The sequence below is a fragment of the Pleurodeles waltl genome, chromosome 1_1, assembly GCF_031143425.1.
Source record: "Pleurodeles waltl isolate 20211129_DDA chromosome 1_1, aPleWal1.hap1.20221129, whole genome shotgun sequence".
Lineage (NCBI taxonomy): Eukaryota > Metazoa > Chordata > Amphibia > Caudata > Salamandridae > Pleurodeles > Pleurodeles waltl.
The window spans coordinates 839,969,836-839,990,254 of record NC_090436.1 but is presented as its reverse complement, the minus strand read 5'-3'; the positions used below and the strand labels follow the sequence as shown (position 1 = coordinate 839,990,254).

The following is a 20,419-nucleotide window of genomic DNA, read 5'->3' as shown; positions in this document are numbered from 1 at the left end:
AAAGTTCATGGTTGTGTTAGACCGGAAACTCTGTGCAATTTGATGCTGACCACAATGTAGCGCTGGTCGGATACTAGATTCACCCTGGACAAATATTTTACCTTCTGACTTTGGCTTTTTAGGTCCCAATCCACCACATGAGTACACTTAAGCATCCTCCTAGAACCTCAAGGGAGGCAATTAGCAACTAAGAAGCTGTCTGGCAGAGTACAACAGCAGGGTCCACTCCAGTTCTAGTTGTCTCTGATTATCTGGGAAGTTGATGGAAAGGTATCTTGAAGCTTGTTGTATTCCTGTAACTAGAACAGAAGGTCAGCATTTTGCCGCTTGGAGTTACCTTCTTTTCCTGGGTACAAGAAAGAACAGGGTCATTCCTCCAGTGCTCCACTCAAGTTGCAAACAGTAGGCTCAGTTCACTGATGATCATCCTCAGGTCTATGAGTATTGTGAAAAAGGTGCCTGGAGATGCGACATTTATGCTTGGCATGAGCTAGTGGGGGGCAATAACTCCTGGCCAGGCCCCAACCAATGGGATAAACATTCCCTGGGTTAACCATACCTACTTTTGGCATTTTTAAGATCACAGAAGTCTTCAGACACATTACGCTTGGGGTCTGTGGACAGGGGGAGTGTGTGGATGTTTCTATAGTAATTCTAGTGTCCTCCCACATCTAACACTAAAATCTAGTTTAGGGATCTCACCGTGCCCCAAGTAAACCTAGAGACGGATGTATGCTAGAGTAAAGCAGGGTTTCTAGCAACTGGACATTGGATACACAACAATTGTTTTGACATCCTGCCTTCCTTACTTCAAGTGTGCTCCCAGTGTTATATGTATAAACCCAGAGATAGCAGTCTGGTGGGACAAAGCAGGTTCTTCAGCAACCAGAAAGTTGATACACAAGAATTGTTTTGGTATACTGTACCCCTTCCTTTCAAGTGCTCTGCAGTGTTATATGTAAAGCCCAGCAGGCCTCTCAGCCACGATTTGACACTCAAGGAGTATTTTATGCTGTAATGTAAAAACGAATGCTCATATCCTGTCAGTTGGCATACAATTTGTATTTATGTAGCATATTTCACTTCAGGTGAGAAACTCTTTATTTATTGATTTACAATTGTAACAAAACATAACTGTCAATAAGTAAAGATGGGATTTTTGATTTCTATAGAGTCCACTACTTCAAGTTTAGAGTTGCTTCTTCCTTGCTTCCAAGGTACTTAACTTCTTTCCCTTTATCTCTAGGCCTCTTCAGCTTTTCTACCAACCAGCACCCTAAAAATAAGAAAAATACAGGTATGTTCCTTTTATGTATCCTATTATAGTCTTTCTTGCCTCTTGTTTTAATTCTGTAACTTATCTTCACACTATATTCAACAAGGTTTTCGTAATATCTTTGGGTATACCCTGTCTTTCATTATTCATCTTTCTCTAGGTGTCCTTTTCCATTTTGATTGCAAATTATTCCCTTATCTATATTACTTTCTTCTCCTATTAATTCAGTCTCTTTCTATCTTCAGTAACTGCCCTTTGTGTGGGCTTTTTTCTCCCTATGATGAATTAAAACAAATGAAAAGAAATGAAAATGAAATAAAAGAAAAGAAAATCAAAGCTTTGTGGGTCATGCTTTTTAAAAAAAAACGTATAACTCAACAAAGCGATATTTGATTTACTTGAATAAGAGCTTTCTTTGAGTAACCTTGGAAAGGAAATGTTGTCAAAGAAAGGTATTTGCAATCTGCAGACCTCTAAAGCATCACCTGCTCAGTGGTTATATCACTTGTTAGTAATAGATCCTCCCTACACCCTGTTCTTACTTCCCTTCCCCTGCCAACTCGTTCACCGACTGGGAGAGCTACTCTCCTCCTACAGCATGGCGGGACGTCTTCTGAAGCCGGCAGGTCTTTCTGCAGATCACTGGGTCAAGCTTGGCAGCCTGGACCTCTGGCTGGGATTCGTCCTCTCTGCCCTCTTTTGTGCAGCACCAGTTCCTTGGACTACTCACCCTTGGCTCTGACCAGCCCTCTGCACCAGAGGTTTCCCACCTCAGCAAATCTCTTTGCCGCTGCAGTTTCCTTCTCTTTAGTGGATTCTGCATTTCCTTTGGCATCTCCAACTCAGTCTTCATCGCATTCCTTCTTCTCTCTTGATGCTTTGTGTCTTCTTCTATCCGTCTTCTATGTCTACTTCCTCTTCCTTCATTTTCTGTAGAAACAAAAGTCTGTTTTCTTTTATCTGTACGTGCAGATGTCGGGGAAGACCAGCAACGGACTTCAAGTAAGTCGTTTGTGTTTTCCCTCTCACTCAGGACCAACGCCTGACACATTCCAACCCTGCATGTTCTGTCAGGCTCCAGGTGTCATCTCTGCCCATTTAGGGCAGCCTATTGTTTGCTCCTGAAAAGCATGTCACACCTTTTTCACAAATGCTTATTAATAACTGGAAGAAGTGGGACAGCAAACGCAAATTTAGTCTCCAGGAACAGACAGGGAAAAGGTAACATTCTAAAACCTACTTTTCCTAAATATTTATAAATATTTGACTCCACCATTGAATTGGATTTTAAAAAACGATTTGTCATAGTCTTGCTTAATTATTTTTCTAGCTAGTCCCACTCCTAAGATACAGCACTAGGATTTTTAATCACTACTCTGGGTTTCTGCATAGGACAGCGAGGCTTGACACACTGAAAAATAGCTTTGGGTGTTTGTCACTGTAAAGACATGTTAACATTTACATTTCTACATGTTCTTCTTTTAAATACCATGCATCCTACATTGTGGGCAAAAGGACCTGCAAAGGGTGGGTTATTAGTATTTACCTGTCAAAAGAAGTTATTTTAACAGTTCAAATTTTATTCCGGCTAAAATTGTAGCCCTGAAGCCATGTTTTACACTATTGCTAAAGTGGATGGCACATTAGGTGCTGCAGTCGCACTAGTGGCATTTAACTTAAAAGCCCTGGGTATATTTTGTACCATAAACTAGGAACTTATATGTAAGTTAAATATACCAATTAGGAATATGCTAATTCAACCATGTTTAAAGGGAGGGGGGGGACATATGCACTTTATCACTGTTTAAAAAGGCTAAAGTTCACTGAGGTCTACCACCAGCAAATACATAGGGTCCAGCAAAAGGGGAAAATTCTGGAGTGACCACACAGAAAAGGCAGAATTCCTACAGTCTACCTCTGCCAAGAGCTATGGTAGACTAATCTATCCATTAATGGGCTTCTCTGCTGAGGTGATTGAACTGGGAGAATTTGCCTCTTCTGCAGTGGCATTTGTCTTTTCTATGCCCCTCTCATCTTACCTGAACTCCTCGGTCAACATATGCCCCAGCTACGAAACTTGTCCAGGGGGAATCCTTTTCTTAACCTGCAGAACCCACCTGTGAAGCAGCTAAACCTAGTTTGGTCACAGATGCATCCCAGTAAGTGGTCAGTATCACCATGACCAACAAAGTTACCTGGCTTATTTTGCATCCTTTCTCAGACTTCTGCTCCCAACTCAGCACTGGTTCAGCCCAAAAGGTTAACAAGCAAGAGAAGCCACTGACAGCTGTCAGTGTCATATAACAGGCTCCTAGCCATCCACTGCCAGGTGGAGGCTTTAATCTGTGCCTTTGGACAGGTCTCACTTCCAGCCATGGGGCTGATGAGGAGCCCCTCACTTGCTCCTGAGGTCTCTCTAGCTTCATAGGTTTCTCAGAATGGGAGAGGAGTATACCCTCAGACACTAAACACCCTCCATTCACTCTTTCTTTGGCCATCCCAGGGGTGGCATACTGTGGATAACGTTTCAGGCCAGGATACTGTACCCTGAGACTGAACAGCGACTGCCAGTCCAGAACTCCCAAGGAGGGCACAGTTTCCCTCAAGGGCAACACACTGTTTGTGTCATGTAGGGACCTGCCTGGCGCAGGTCTCCTTTCGTCTGTTTCGGTGACAGCATAGGCTGGACTTCCTGGTCAGAAGTGGCCTCACCAGGGTCAATCTAAGGATGTTTTCCCCTCAAATTAGGGAATCACTGATCCATTGGTCAACCACAGTGGGTGGCATCTACCTCTTGTCCCTTATTCTTCATCTGGGCCACTGTACCCTCCCTTTAGGGACAGTAACCCTAAAAATCTGTGTTTTTGGGGTGCCCAGATCACCACCCTTCCCAGCTCTTTTCTCTCCAGTAGATGGCTAAACGGGGAACACGGGCACTTTGCCACTGGCTGGTAGAGTTAAAAAGCACAGAGGTCTGATATCTACAAATATAGAGGGTTCAGCATAAGGTGAAACATCCATGGTTACCATACAGAAAGGGAGGATTTCCTACACAAACCTATTGGCTTTGTTTACCATGAAGATCTATGCACACTCTTCCGTCACAGCATCAAATCTCGAAAAGGGCTGACATGAACATTCATTACTTTTCTACCAACAGGTAAATACTACTTAGTTGACTAAATGTATCCTATAATATAACAGCCATTACAAACAGGATACATTATTTTTGTGGTCCTGTCTACAAATAAATATCACTGACATAATTATCAATTTTAAATAGAGTAAGAGCTATAATGACTATTGACACTATTCTAAATGAGAAGCTTTGTAAATATACATTTAATCACTACCAATGGTAAAAACACTAATAATAATAATAATAGTTGTCATTATCATATTTGAAAAAAAATTAAATCGAAGTTTTAAGCCCTTATGCTAATGCATGAGAAAAAAATATGCTATCAGATTTTGCAGACAAAATACCTAAAAGACTAATTTGTGTGTACTATCCATAATATCAATAAGGAAAATAAATAACATCCAAATGCTAATACTCCAGAGGAAAAAAAATGCATTAATGGAGGGTTGGCAGTTCAGGTCCTTTTCACATCATCAAAGTCTTCCATTCTTTGAAGAGGGAAACCTTGTTAGCACCTTTTACATTGACCAGCAACCACCTTAAGCCATAACCATTTACAAACATCACAACCATAATATCAGCAAAGGCATTCTACTCATGTACCACAAACAAACCTCATACAGATTTCAATGTCCCAACACTCAATACAAAACCCCACAAACTACACCTATACACTGTTCTACCCAAACTACCACATCATGGCACCTTCATTCTCACACAAAACACAACTCTGTCCTATAAAACTAACAAATCCACACATCATCAACACAAAACAAAGCCATATTAGACATAACTTTAATGCATCCATACACACACACACCATGTCCATTCAATACACCAGCTCCATTCTCTACTTTCTCCCATCAGACCCCTTTTTATTACAACAAAACCTATACTCAACCTTCCATCATATCATCTACCAACACCCTCCTCCTCTTTTTAACAAAAGCACGCAACCAAACAATCCTTACACTCCACTCCATCAAACATATTACCTCTTCCATTGTATTTTACATACAAATCTTTCTTGGAAAAACCACTACATTAATATCTCATCTCACTACTCCACAAAAAAACAACATCTACACACTAGCACATCAAAACCCCACACACTATTATAATACTTCAGTCCCAAATTAAAAACACCCCCACCCCCTCTCTTATGACTACACAGATACCACACGTCCTAAAACTTTTATATCTTCACGAAGATTAAAAAGAAATACACCAAAACAACAACTCGCATTCACCTTCCTATCCTCCATTGCACAATTTAGAGCCTTAGAATGTGACCCACATGCTCCACTACCACCCTAACTCATACTCCTGCCACCCTAAACAGACACAAGAAAAATAAACAACATGCCACTCTTCACAACCTGACATCCTCATGCCTATTGCACAACAAGCTTAGAAACATAACTCACCATCTTGGTCTCAACCACCATCTCTACCACCAACACATGCAGACTCAACAAAGTGCCTTCTAAGCCTGCTTAGGTTGAGGAACACAATATAAAAAAACAATACTATTGCGACTTTCATATAGTTCTAATCCCAGACCGGCTTCAAGTTCAAGATACATTCCTCACTCTTTTACAAAACAAAGTTACACCCCCACCAAAACACAGTCTCTAAACTGCCTACTGATAGATGCTTCATCAGTCTCTAAAAACAAGCACCACATCAACGCCCTACTCACTGACACATGTCGTGACTTATTCTTCATAACTTAATAATGGTTGGGAGATGACATGGCTCTGGTGTTGCATGTAGCCGTTCCTCCAGGCTGTCAAATTATCACACAAAATCATATAGACAAAAGAGGAGGTTGACTAGCTGTTATATTCAAGCAAACAATACATCTCACAAACACTGGTGACATTTCCATACAAGGTTGTGAGACCCTCATCACCAGATGCAACCCTACACCAACTTCCCCCTTTAACTTCCTCCTCCTTTACAGACTACCACATAGTAATGGAACATTCTCAGATATGTTTCTGCACACAGTTTTAAGCCTTATAACACTATACTCCAACCTATACATTCTTGGGGACCTAAAGGGTGACAAATTCAATATGCCCCATCCAAAACTATCATCACTGACTTAGTCACATTGAACTTACATCAGGTAGTACACAAACCCACACACATCGCTGAACGCATCTTAGATGTCATTTTTGCAAGTCCAGAACTAGCTACCTTTCAAAAGATTACTCTAGTCATATTGTCAGACCACCATTTGGTAGCTTTTCAACACATAACCACAAATCAACACATCTAAGACCACCTTATATGCATCCACTTATCGACCATGGAACAAACTCATTTGTGAATATTTAGAAACTCAGGAGGATCGAAAAAGGATTGTCTGCACGAATTTAGTGACATCCTTAAGCTTGTTCTCCTATGGAGCCCTTCCTAGAATAAGGGATGGGCGACCCTAACATGTTTAGATGACTAGACGGACAGTACGCTTTATTGTAAGTGACTGCAAAGTTTGGTTTGGTTTATGAGACCTTTTTTTATATTACACTATGATGCTTTAATTATTGTGATACAGGAGAAGTATCTTTTTGATGTATGGTCCTGAAGAAGCGTCAGTGGATCTGTTAGACCGGAAGACGCGAAACATGTTGACCGTTGTTTGGGTGGCATCAAGATAATTTCTCGCCCCCATCACTCTCTGAAAGTGTTTGAGCATCATTTCAATTTCATTTTCAATCTTTTTTTAATCTTGGTCCTATCCTCTCTCTGTTCATTAAATGAGAATTGCTTGTTAGGATAGAGAACCAATTTTATCCTCTCCTGCTCTTGAATAAGCACCTGCCTGTAGGTTTTAGTCCACCACGGCAGCTCTTCTATAAAAGATCTCCGGCAAAGAGCCCCCTTATGGAGAGTCATCAGACATTGCAGCGCCAGTCTGACGAGGAGCACCCCAATGATGAAGCATGACATCCGAAGGGATGTGTGAGGGCTCCTGCTCCTGAACCACACGGTTTCCCTTTCTCCTTTCCTTAGGAACAGTGTATTAATTTTGTCTACTATTTAGAAACACACCTAACAGCCAAATCTAGACACAATACATTCTGTTCAAAAGCTTTAAGAGTGGCTACAGGAAATTCAATATCCTAATACCACTAAGAACAACAAAACAGGACAAAAGAAAGCAAGCACTTTGGAGACATGTAGAACTAAAAAAAGATAAAACAACAAATCAGAAGGCTGCAATTAACCTGTCTCAAAAAGCAATCAAGAGAAACTTCACCTATGCAAACTTAATACAATAAACAAATCAACAATCAAAAGCGCTAAAAACGGTACTATTCAGACAGAATTCAAAATGTGAAATCTGCAAATAAAGACTTTTTTTTAAATTCTCACCAAATTTTGTAAACCTAAATGCAAAGAAGGAACTCATCCCATTACTCAAGAATTCACAGACAAACTGGCAAAACATTACACAACCATAGCATAGACACTGGACTCCTATTTAAAACAAGGAAACCCATTAGCACCAGCTGATTTCTAAAAATCCCCTCTAAGGTTAAGCAACCCCAGCCTCTGCATTGCTTCAAACAAATATCACAAAGAGAATTTACAGATCTGGTCAAAATAAGCAGGCCTTCCCTCTGCCCTTCTGACTCTTGTCCACCACACATTTTCAAGAACATTCTTTTATCTAGCTCTGCTGCCACACCAGTAAGAAGAATCATCAATAATTCTTTCGCTGTGAGAAATTATCCAAAGGCCTAAAAAAGGTATACAAATGCTCATAATTACAGAAAACAAACCTGGACCCACATGACCCGAACAATTACAGACCGATTACAAATGGACTTATTCTGGGCAAACAGATAGAAACAGCAGCTTTCACCCAGATGTCACAATTCATTGAAGATAATTCCATACTTTCAGGCTACCAAACTGCATTTCTCCCAGGAAGAGTCACAGAATCTGCCCCTCACCTTATAAACAGAGCATAACCACAATGGAGGTGCTGTACTACTTCTCTTGAATCTCTCAGCTACCTTTGACACAGTTGACTGTGACCCCCTACTACAAAGACTCTGTGAAGCCGGCATAGAGGGGACTGCTCTTGACTGGATCATATCCTACCTTCAAAACAGAACAAATTACATCCATATGCCCCCTTTCTCATCCAAACCGTACTTCACAAAAGCAGGAGTTTCTCAAGGCTCAATCATTTCATCCATGCTTTTCAACATTTACATGAAGTCATTGCCAGCAATGATCAATTGATTTCAGCTCACATGCTACAACTATGTAGGTGACACACAAATACTCCATAAACTAGAAAGCCCCAAAGACATTAGAAACTCTCACATCTTCAGTTGCCTCTACGCCAGTGATCAGTGGATAGCATGGAACTATCTGAAAATGGATGCTTACAAAACAGAAATACTAACATATGGTATTGGAAAATTATGACCCTCTCTGCTCATGGCCTGATGATCGGGGACCACCTCCTAAAGTATCTAAGGCAGTAAGAAACCTTGGAATTTCCATGGACTCCAGGTTATCAATGAATGCCCAAGTGGACAAATTAGCAAGATCAATCTTCATCACCATGAAAACCCTGGTACGCATCTCTGTCTAATATGAAAAAACAACAGATTCAAAACTCTGCTGCCAAACTACTCCTACATGGAAAGCCACAGGCCTACATCTCCCCAGCCATGAGAGCCCTATGTTTGGTACCTGTTGCCAGAAGTTCCACCTTCAAACAGCTTTGCATCACTCACAAAGGAATATATGGAACAAGTCAGTTTTTCATCAGCAATGCAATCACCAAATACCTTCAACTTAGGAACCTCTGCTCAATGTTGGCACAATGCATCAAAACCCCACCATAATCAACAAAGATAATAGGTGGTACATCTTTCTCTGTTCAAGTGGCCAAACTCTGGAATCCATTTCCCTCCAAATAGACGATCCACTGAAAAATATCTTATCTTCAGAAGACTACTCAAGGGTTGTCTCTTTCCTACATAACCAGATCATAACAAATCTTTAGGCCTACTTAACAATTGTGTATATATATATATATATATATATATATATATATATATAAATACACACACACACATATTATTCTATGCTTAACATGTTCATAGATCATTGTATACTTTCTAGATAAGTTGTTTGATTAGATGCTTATGAGTATCTTTTTTATTTATCTGTCACAATAGGTAAATATTATCTTAACTAATTATCTACAAGCATTTCACTATTGACAAATTGAGGAAAAGAAAAAAAGGAATGTTATAAAAAGTACACAAATTACCTTCAAATACTGCAACACTTGAAAGTCTGTGTTTATACAATACAACTTTTAATCTCAATATATTATCTTCCTTATACATATATTCTCTTTCTATGTAATCATGTATGTTTATATTTATTACTTTACTCCTACTGTACAAGGTAAATAAATCACTCTCTCCAATGCACTACTCTGTCTCCCCCTATACTTCTCTCAATGTATCCTCTATCTCCACTCTCGGACTCGTTCCAAACCTCATTCTATTATGATCTCCAAAATAACCTTTCCTTGACTCTTCCCTCCTGGTTCACCTCAAACCTCAGTTTACTACTATGATCTTTCAAACAACCCTACTGAATTTTCCTTCATGGATCTTTCCTTTTGCTCATCCCAAACCCCATTTTACTACTATGATCTCCCACTTAATTCTTTCTAGATTCTTCCATTTCTATCCGCCCATTATTCGATTCAGTCAAACTAAAAGAATCACATGTCCACCACTCAAATTAACTAATATTTCCCTACAGTAATACTAGTACTATACTCATAGTTCCCTAGACTAATCAGCCACTGATCATTTTGGGTTCCGGAGTAGCTTGCTACTCACCAAAAAATGATTCAACTCCTCATCAGCGGTAGTAAGTGCTATAAAAATGCAATTACAATTATATTTAGGAGAGGTATCAAGAGAACTCTTACTGATGTTAGGAAATCAAATACCATGATCAACAAAACAAATATTGTTACGGCTAATAGGAAATCACTTCATGGAACTCTTACCAAACATAACATGAAAACGCCTCAGCTTTGTACATGGTATTACCCATCAAGGTAGACGTGCATGGCTATGCCAATGATTTAAAGAACATTTTGATTCAGATTTAATATATCTGCCTTTTCAGATATTTTTCAAGTGTATGAGAGTAGTTTACAACTGTGTGATTTCACAACTTTTTTTGGAATGGATTTCAAAATCCACTCCTTTGTATTCTAATGTGTGAATAATAAATACTTCAGGAAGTCTTAGTCGAGAAGAAAAATAGATACCCATATTCAGAGTTGTTAATTGCCATCAGGTTTGGTAGTGGCTATTTATTAGCCTGATGCCTGGTAAATAGTGAATTTCCTCTGTTATTTACATGGCTGCTGGCTATATAGTACAGATATTGCATTACTTGATTGGTGGGCATGTAAATAGTTGCACATTTCATTATTTACTTGTCCATTAACTAGTAGCATAGATCATTTACTAGTTGGAGGGTGGACATGCAAACAGCAAACTTTTTGCATGGCTGCTGAGTAGATAGCAGAGATCATATACTGTTTGGGCTGCTAGCTAGATGGCAGTGATCATGAACTATTTGGCCAATGACTTTGCAAACAACAAAGAGACTTTGCCATTTATCTAGTTGCCGACTAAAATAATAGACTATTTTACCAGCAACCATGCATACAGCGAAGAATCTGCACAATTTTCCTGGCGTCTAAATAGATATCAGAGATTATGTATTATGTACTATTTGCGGGTAGCCGTACAGATAGTAAAGAAACACCACTGTTTACCCAGTCACTGACTAAACGGCAGACATGATGTACAATTTTGCCAATGGTTGTGCAGATAGCAACAAATCTTCACTATTTATCCGGCCACTGAGTGGATAGCAGAGTTCATGTACCATTTGACCAGCGATAGTGCAAACAGTAAGGAAAATTCACTGTTTACCTGGCCGCTTTCTAAAAGGCAGATATCATATAATTGTCAGCTAGCAGCCATGCAAACTGCAAAGAATCTTCACTATTTACTCAGCCACTGAATAGATAGCAGAGATCATGTACTATTTGGCCAGCAGTCATGCAAATAGCAAATAATATTCACTATTTTCCTGGGAGCCGACTAAATGGCAGAGATCATATATTATTCGGCCAGGAGCCAGGCAAAGAGTAAAGATTCTTCTCTATTTACCTGCTCACTGACAAAAAAGCAGAGCTTAAGTACCATTGAGTGAAGGAACCTTACAATTTATGCAGTTGTCCATTAAATAGCAGACACTCTTAACTAGTAAGCCTGCTGCCAGACAACGACTGAAGGTTTGCTGTAGATTAGGTGCATTTGTTGACTATGGCAGTAGAAAGTAGGGGGAGGAAAAATTTTGTGGAATTGTTATGGGCTCCCACAGTTATGGTTCTTAACACGCTGGGAGCATGATGCACTTAACTGGCAGCTGTGGCCTCTTTGTTCCAGTTTGCATCTCTGCTCTTTCTCTTCAAGTCTCTGTCTGCCTCTGCTTCCATCAGCCTCTGCCCATTTCTGTATATCTTTGTGGTATCTCAGTCTCTCTCTCAGACAGCCTTTTGTTTCTGTTTCACGTAGTTGTGGACTCCCTCCGGATCCATAGCATCTCAGACCCACCTCCTCTCCTTTTCAGTTTTGTGATTGTTCCAGATTGTACCTGGTCTCATACCTCATACTTGGAGTCCCAGTCTTTATGGTGAAAGTGAGTGCCTAGCACAGGATACGACTGTCACTGCAGGCCAACTGATGGTCAAAAAAGCTGATTCATCATTTCATTCTTAGCAGATTGTTTTATTGAGCTTGATAATAACACTGGCTATGTGAATTAGGTAGTGGCTATTTAGCGGCCACTGGGTATATAGTGATTTTTCTCTCCTATTTACTATTTGGCTGGCAGTTTTGAAAATAACATAGGAACTTTGCTGTTTACCTGACTGCTCGCTAAATAATAGAGAATGTACACTGTGTGGCTGGTGGCTGTGCATATAATGGAAAAATGTCATTATTTACACGATCACTTCATAAATAGAAGATATTCTGATCTATTTGGTCAGCAGCTATGCAAATAACAAGGAAACTCCACTATTTGCTTGACCACCATTACTTAGCAAAGGTTTATGTATTATGTGACCAGCAGGCAGGCAAGCAGCAAAGACATTTCTTCATTACCTGGCTGCTGGCAAAAAACAGACATTATTTATACTTTAACCATCAGCCAAGTAAATAGCAAGTAAACTTATTTTCCTGGCTGTTGGTTAAGTAGCAGATATTATTTACTAGTTCTCTGGTAGCCCAGCAAATAGCAAAAAACTCAATATTTACCTGACTGCAGAAATGAAGTAGTGTTTGGCCAGTGGCCTTGCAAACAGAAAAGTCTTTATTCACCTGGTGGCTTGCTAAATAGCAAACAGTGTGTACAACTTGGCCAGTAGCCATGTAAATATCAGAAGAAATGTATTATTCATCCGTCTGGTTTCCAAACAGCTTACATTTTGTGTTATTTTGCCTTATTCAGATTTCAACAAGTACTTACTATACGATAGAACTGCAAACAAGGAATTAATATAATTGGCATCCATCTCCTTCTGAAAGTTAGGGTCCTAGGCCCTCATTATGACATTGGCGGTAAGTACCGCTTACCGCCATGCTGACTGCTGCCAACATACCGCCGCCACAGCGGATTACCGCCACCCACATCATGACCCACACATAGCAATCCGTCACTATGTAGCCACACACACAAGTCTGCCAGACCAAAGGTCAGTGATAAACTGGTGGTAGCCAAACCCACACTGTTACGCCAACAGAACTACACCCACAGCATTATAACCCACAAATCACCACGGCGGACATTCAGTGGTGCTAAACCATTGGCGGTACATACCGCCACGCTCAAAATACACACAACCTAACAAAACTACACCACATTGGACAATTCAAACTACACTTAACTGACACACATACACACACCACACCCACACACCCACACCACTATAAAACACACACCCACATTACCCACAACCCTTTACCAATACAAACAAGTGCCACAAGAGAGATAGCAAGACCACAGACAAGACCACAGACACACACCACCATCACCAATACACCATCCACGCACCCTACATGACACACCTCAACACAGCACCCCCACACACCCTCACCCACACCACTCACAAAACACCCATGGCACCTCAACAACACCCCAGATTCTTTGAGGAGGACCTAAGGGTCATGGTGGAGGAAATCATCCAGGTAGAGCCACAGCTATTCGAATCACAAGTGCAGCAGATGTCCATTGCTAGGAAGATGGAGTTCTGGCGGAGAATCGTGGACAGGGTCAACGCTGTGGGATAGCACCCCAGAACAAGGAATGACATCAGGAAGAGGTGGAACGACCTACGGGGAGGGTACATTCCACAGCATCAAGACACCAGATAGCTGAACAGAGGACTGGCGGTGGACCCCCACCTCCTCTCCCACAACTACCAACATGGGAGGAGTAAGTCTTGGCAGTCATGCATCCTGAGGGCCTGGCAGGAGTAGGAGGAGGAATGGACTCTGATAAGTCAAATCTCTATTAATATCACCCCCCTACCAGCATGCCATCACAAACCCCCACCCTTACCCTCACATACCCCACCATCACAATCCACTCATCCCAATACCTCCCAACGAGGAAGGGGTGCCCGTCAAACCCTGACCCCTCTGATGGCCTGCATACTGGCAGTGGCCTATCCGGAGCTGGATGGGTGATTGGGGGCATCACAGCAGCCACAAAGGAGTGAGTACAGTGCCCCAGTTTGCGCGTGGTAGGATGGCATCTGGGTGGGGGATGTTGGCCTGTGGGTGCCCCTAGACCAGGCTGCCAGTGCAGGGTAGGGCCCATGTTGGGCAGGGTCTGATGTCAACCTCCTCCAAACAAGCTCGTAGGCCCCCACTACTGGGCAGGGGTCTGTGGGTCTCAGGTATGCTGCAATTGGAGTTAGGTATCCCTGTCCATGGGCTGATGACTAGCATTGTGACTGGTAGTGCATTGCCTAGTGCGTAGGGCCGTTCCCTGTGTGTGACTGTGTTGTGTATGCCAACGGAGATGTTGTTGCTGCCACTGACCAAGGGTATCCTTTGTCTCGTCCCCACCCCATTTTTGTTTTGTCACCCTGTCCTTATGTGCATAAGCATCATCTGGCGGAGGAGCAGAGGCACCAGCGACGGGGAAGGCCCCAGTGGGACGGAGCGCGAGAGGAGCACCACGGCAGAGACTGGAGGGGACAGTTCTGACAGTGATACCTCTTCCGATGGAAGCTCCCTGGTGGTGGCAGACACCTCTGTGCCCACCCCAACTACGGGTACAGCCGCCACCCCCGTCACAGCACCGCCCTCCCAGCAGCCCCTCAGCGTGTTTCACTCAGGTGTGTGGGCATCTCCTTAGCCTCAGGCACCTCAGGCCCTGCCCCAGTTAGCCCTGCTGCCCTGAGTGAGGAGGCTATTGACCTCCTGTGATCCATCTCTGTTGGGCAGTCAACCATTGTGATTGCCATCTAGGACCTGGCAGCCCATTTGCAACAAACAACCTCCTCTGCCCAATCTCATTCCCCTCATCCCCAACCTATCCCAAGCACACAGGCAGACCAGCATGCACCCAGGACAACAAGCAGGAGTGGTTCAGGCAAACACAAGCACCACACAGGCACTCACAAAAACACCATCCAGATGCAGATATACCAATATCCATTGCCTCCACTGTGTCCCTTCCTCCTCCTCGTCCACCTCCCTCCCAGTAGCGTCTACAGTCACACCTGCATGCACTAAATCCTCATCCACTACCACCATCACGCCTATCACTACACGCCCCTCACTGGCAGTCACCAACCCCACTATCATGCACACGTCCCCTGTGTCCTCTCCCACTGTGTCTGTGCCCCCTCCTCCCAAGTTACCCAAACACAAGCACTCAGACACCCAACAGCCATCCACCTTACAACAGCATCCAGCCCATGCACCTGCACCCAAACACAGCAGACAGACACCTCCTGCAACCACTTCCTCTTCCTCCACTTCCAGACCTTCACCCTCTTCCCGCCCCAATGTCCCTAAGAAGCTTTTCCTCTCCACCACTGACCTCTTCCCTGTCCCTCCTCCCCCTGTCCTTCACGTCAGGCCAGGGTGAAGAAAACCCAGGCAAGCACCTCAGCAACCCTGTCCAGGGGCACAGTAGTGTCGACAGCTACTGCAGGTGGGAGAGGATCCCGGGCACCAGGCAGCAACACTGACCGGGTGCCTGTACCAGGTGCATCAAGGAAGGGCAAGGAGGCATCACCAGCTGCGACTAGGAAGAGCAAGGAGGCACCACCAGCCTCAGATGTGAAGGGCAATGGGCCATCCCTGGCTGCTGACAGGATGGTTTCAGGCAGGAAGGACAGGAGGCCTGGTGCTGGCACTCACTTTCACCATAAAGACTGGGACTCCAAGTATGAGGTATGAGACCAGGTACAATCTGGAACAATCACAAAACTGAAAAGGAGAGGAGGTGGGTCTGAGATGCTATGGATCCGGAGGGAGTCCACAACTACGTGAAACAGAAACAAAAGGCTGTCTAAGAGAGAGACTGAGATACCACAAAGATATACAGATATGGGCAGAGGCTGACGGAAGCAGAGGCAGACAGAGGCTTGAAGAGAAAGAGCAGAGATGCAAACTGGAACAAAGAGGCCACAGCTGCCAGTTAAGTGCATCATGCTCCCAGCGTGTTAAGAACCATAACTGTGGGAGCCCATAACAATTCCACAACATTTTTCCTCCCCCTACTTTCTACTGCCATAGTCAACAAATGCACCTAATCTACAGCAAACCTTCAGTCGTTGTCTGGCAGCAGGCTTACTAGTTAAGAGTGTCTGCTATTTAATTGACAACTGCATAAATTGTAAGGTTCCTTTACTCAATGGTACTTAAGTTCTGCTTTTTTGTCAGTGAGCAGGTAAATAGAGAAGAATCTTTACTCTTTGCCTGGCTCCTGGCCGAATAATATATGATCTCTGCCATTTAGTCGGCTCCCAGGAAAATAGTGAATATTATTTGCTATTTGCATGACTGCTGGCCAAATAGTACATGATCTCTGCTATCTATTCAGTGGCTGAGTAAATAGTGAAGATTCTTTGCAGTTTGCATGGCTGCTAGCTGACAATTATATGATATCTGCCTTTTAGCAAGCGGCTAGGTAAACAGTGAATTTTCCTTACTGTTTGCACTATCGCTGGTCAAATGGTACATGAACTCTGCTACCCAGTCAGTGGCCGGATAAATAGTGAAGATTTGTTGCTATCTGCACAACCATTGGCAAAATTGTACATCATGTCTGCCGTTTAGTCAGTGACTGGGTAAACAGTGGTGTTTCTTTACTATCTGTACGGCTACCCGCAAATAGCACATAATACGTAATCTCTGATATCTATTTAGACGCCAGGAAAATTGTGCAGATTCTTCGCTGTATGCATGGTTGCTGGTAAAATAGTCTATTATTTTAGTCGGCAACTAGATAAATGGCAAAGTCTCTTTGTTGTTTTCAAAGTCATTGGCCAAATAGTTCATGATCACTGCCATCTAGCTAGCAGCCCAAACAGTATATGATCTCTGCTATCTACTCAGCAGCCATGCAAAAAGTTTGCTGTTTGCATGTCCACCGTCCAACTAGTAAATGATCTATGCTACTAGTTAATGGACAAGTAAATAATGAAATGTGCAACTATTTACATGCCCACCAATCAAGTAATGCAATATCTGTACTATATAGCCAGCAGCCATGTAAATAACAGAGGAAATTCACTATTTACCAGGCATCAGGCTAATAAATAGCCACTACCAAACCTGATGGCAATTAACAACTCTGAATATGGGTATCTATTTTTCTTCTCGACTAAGACTTCCTGAAGTATTTATTATTCACACATTAGAATACAAAGGAGTGGATTTTGAAATCCATTCCAAAAAAAGTTGTGAAATCACACAGTTGTAAACTACTCTCATACACTTGAAAAATATCTGAAAAGGCAGATATATTAAATCTGAATCAAAATGTTCTTTAAATCATTGGCATAGCCATGCACGTCTACCTTGATGGGTAATACCATGTACAAAGCTGAGGCGTTTTCATGTCATGTTTGGTAAGAGTTCCATGAATTGATTTCCTATTAGCCGTAACAATATTTGTTTCTGTTGATCATGGTATTTGATTTCCTAACATCAGTAAGAGTTCTCTTGATACCTCTCCTAAATATAATTGTAATTGCATTTTTATAGCACTTACTACCGCTGATGAGGAGCCATGGTGGTTCAGCCATCCAAGGCTGCATGGGATGGGCTGGAGCCTCCCCACCACTGCCAGCACCGCCACCAGCACCACCGTCAGCAGCAGCAGCTCCAAGGCAGTCGTCCGAGGCTGCAGGGGATGGGCTGGTGTCTCCCCCCACCACTGCCAGCACCGCCACCAGCATCTCCACCAGCACCACTGCCAGCATCAGAAGCCCCAGTGGGCAGCCGTCTGGGGCTGCAGGGGATGGACTGGAGCCTCCCTCCACCACTGCCAGCACCGCCACCAGCAGCAGCAGCCCCAGTGGGCAGCCATCCAAGGCTGCAGGGGATGGGCTGGAGCCTCCCCCCACCACTGCCAGCACCTCCACCAACACCACTGCCAGAAGCAGCAGCCCCGGTGGGCAGCCATACGAGACTGCAGGGGATGGGCTGGAGCCTCCCCCCACCACTGCTAGCACCGCCATCAGCACCGCCACCAGCACCACTGCCAGCAGCAGCAGCACCAGTGGGCAGCCATCCGAGGCTGCAGGGGATGGGCTGGAGCCTCCCCCCACCACTGCCAGCCCCGCCCCTGCCACCACTGAGCAGCCGTCACCACTGGTGGACAGTGTGTAGTCCTGCCTCCATGGACTGTTGTGCATCCTGGCCTCTGCAAATCCAGTGGGTCTGACACCCAGGTGAGAGACTGTGACCTTGCACTCTCCAAGATCTGCATCACAGGTCAAAGTGCCCCCGCCAGAATCAGTGGAAGAAGCCATCCACTCACCGCATCCTTCCCAGGATGAAGCACGCTGGGCTCAATGCCCCCTCCAGAACCAGTGGAAGAAGCCATCCACTCACCACATCCTTCCCAGGATGAAGCACACTGGGCACAATACCCCTTCCAGAACCAGTGGAGGAAGCCATCCACTCACCCCATCCTTCCCAGGATGAAGCACACTGGGCAAAATGCCTCCTCCAGAACCAGTGGAAGAAGCCATCCACTCACCCCATCCTTCCCAGGATGAAGCACACTGGGCACAATGCCTCCCCAGAACCAGTGGAGAAGCCATCCACTCACTCCATCCTGGGAAGGATGGAGCACACTGGGAACAATGCCCCCTCCAGAACCAGTGGAGAAGCCATCCACTACAGAGACTGTGGCTTTACACTCCCCAGGACCAAGCAGTGGGCAAACCACCCACTTGAGAGACTGTGGCCTTGCACTCCCCAGGACATCGCACAGGGCATGTAGCCCCCTCCAGGACCAGTGGTGTTGTACCATATTCTGGCTGAGGTGCCCCCCCCAATTCCCCATCCCCCTGAGGTGCCTGTTTATTTTTGACCTGATGCCCCTGCAGTGTTCTCTACGTGTTGTTGCAGGAGTAAGGTGGGGCCTTGGCCTATGTGTTGTGGCCCTGTGGCCCACAGACATTGAGGACTGGGCAGTGTCCCTCCATTTGTAAATAACTATATACATTTGTAATTTAATGCACTTATTCATGTTCTTAAATTGTAATACACTCACTTTCTTCCAATCAGTTTGTCCTTGTATTATTCCTGAGGGGTACGGGGTGGATATGTAATGTTAGTGCATCTGGTTGTGTGTATGGTGTTTGGAGTGAGGGTGTTGCGTGTTGCATGTGTGTGTCACCCTCTTTTTTCTCCCCCCTCCCTTGTGTGCTAGGCGGCAGTACTCACTGTGGTCATCTTCGCCGGTGTTGGTGTTCGTAATGCTGGAAAAGGTAGACAAGCATGGGAAATATGTGCAACTCAGGCTCCATGGCGTCGTGGTTGTTCGCTGTGTCTTCAGAGATGAGTCCTTTGACGTCTGTGCTCTGTTTCCGCCATGCTTTTGATGTCGTTGGTACCGCCCTGGAAAAGCTGGCGGATAGGCTGGTCATAATGCAGTGGGCGGTACATTGTTTTCCCCCTGGCTGTTGGTGGTTACCGCTGTGGTGCTTGTTGCTACCGCCGTGGCTGTCAGTGTGTTGAAGTGGCTGCCTGTCTGAGCGGTTTCCATCGTGGTCATATTTTCATTTTTGTTCCAGCCGGGTTGTTGGCGGTATTACCGCCACTTTATCACCGACCACCAGGGTTGTAATGAGGTCCTTGATGTTTTATTATTTTATTTGCAAAATGTTGTCTCAAATTGCACACATAGCTTTTGCAAATGGAATCGAATTTTATCAACTGGAATATGAACTATTAGGTCTGTTCACAAAATTCTTAATTACACGGGGATCTAGAATGATCTTCTGAATTAATATTCTTTAGGTAAGTGATAATTAGTGACCCTCCGTGATTGCTTTCTTTCCCAGGAATGGTGGCTTGCAAAGGTAAGCCCACCACCACCACTTAACTGCATACCAAAATAAAAAACTCCTGTTTTAAAGCAGCCAGTCTCCTTAAACAAACCGGTTCTGCTTAAAAAAAAAAAAAATCATTTTGGAAAATGTCTTCCCCTTGAAGCTGTCAACATAAAGCCAAAGAGAAATGCCTCCTAAGGGTACCACTTCCCCACTGCAAATTAGTTACCACCCCATCTCTGGGTCATGATCTCATCAGTGGTTGGTGACAGAAATTGCAGTCATTCACTATCAATGAATATCATTCCGAATGAGAAAGGGGAGG

General features: G+C 43.7%; 1 protein-coding gene across 1 annotated transcript in view; it reads left to right on the top strand.

The window, feature by feature from the left end:
* Positions 1-1,250: 1,250 nt before the first annotated feature.
* The window catches only part of LOC138302051 (myosin-6-like), a 530,412-nt gene continuing 511,243 nt past the window's right edge, over positions 1,251-20,419 (top strand). The window contains exon 1 of the mRNA XM_069242473.1: positions 1,251-1,297. The gene's annotated coding sequence lies outside the window, so the exon portion shown is untranslated. The remainder of the gene's footprint in view (positions 1,298-20,419) is intronic.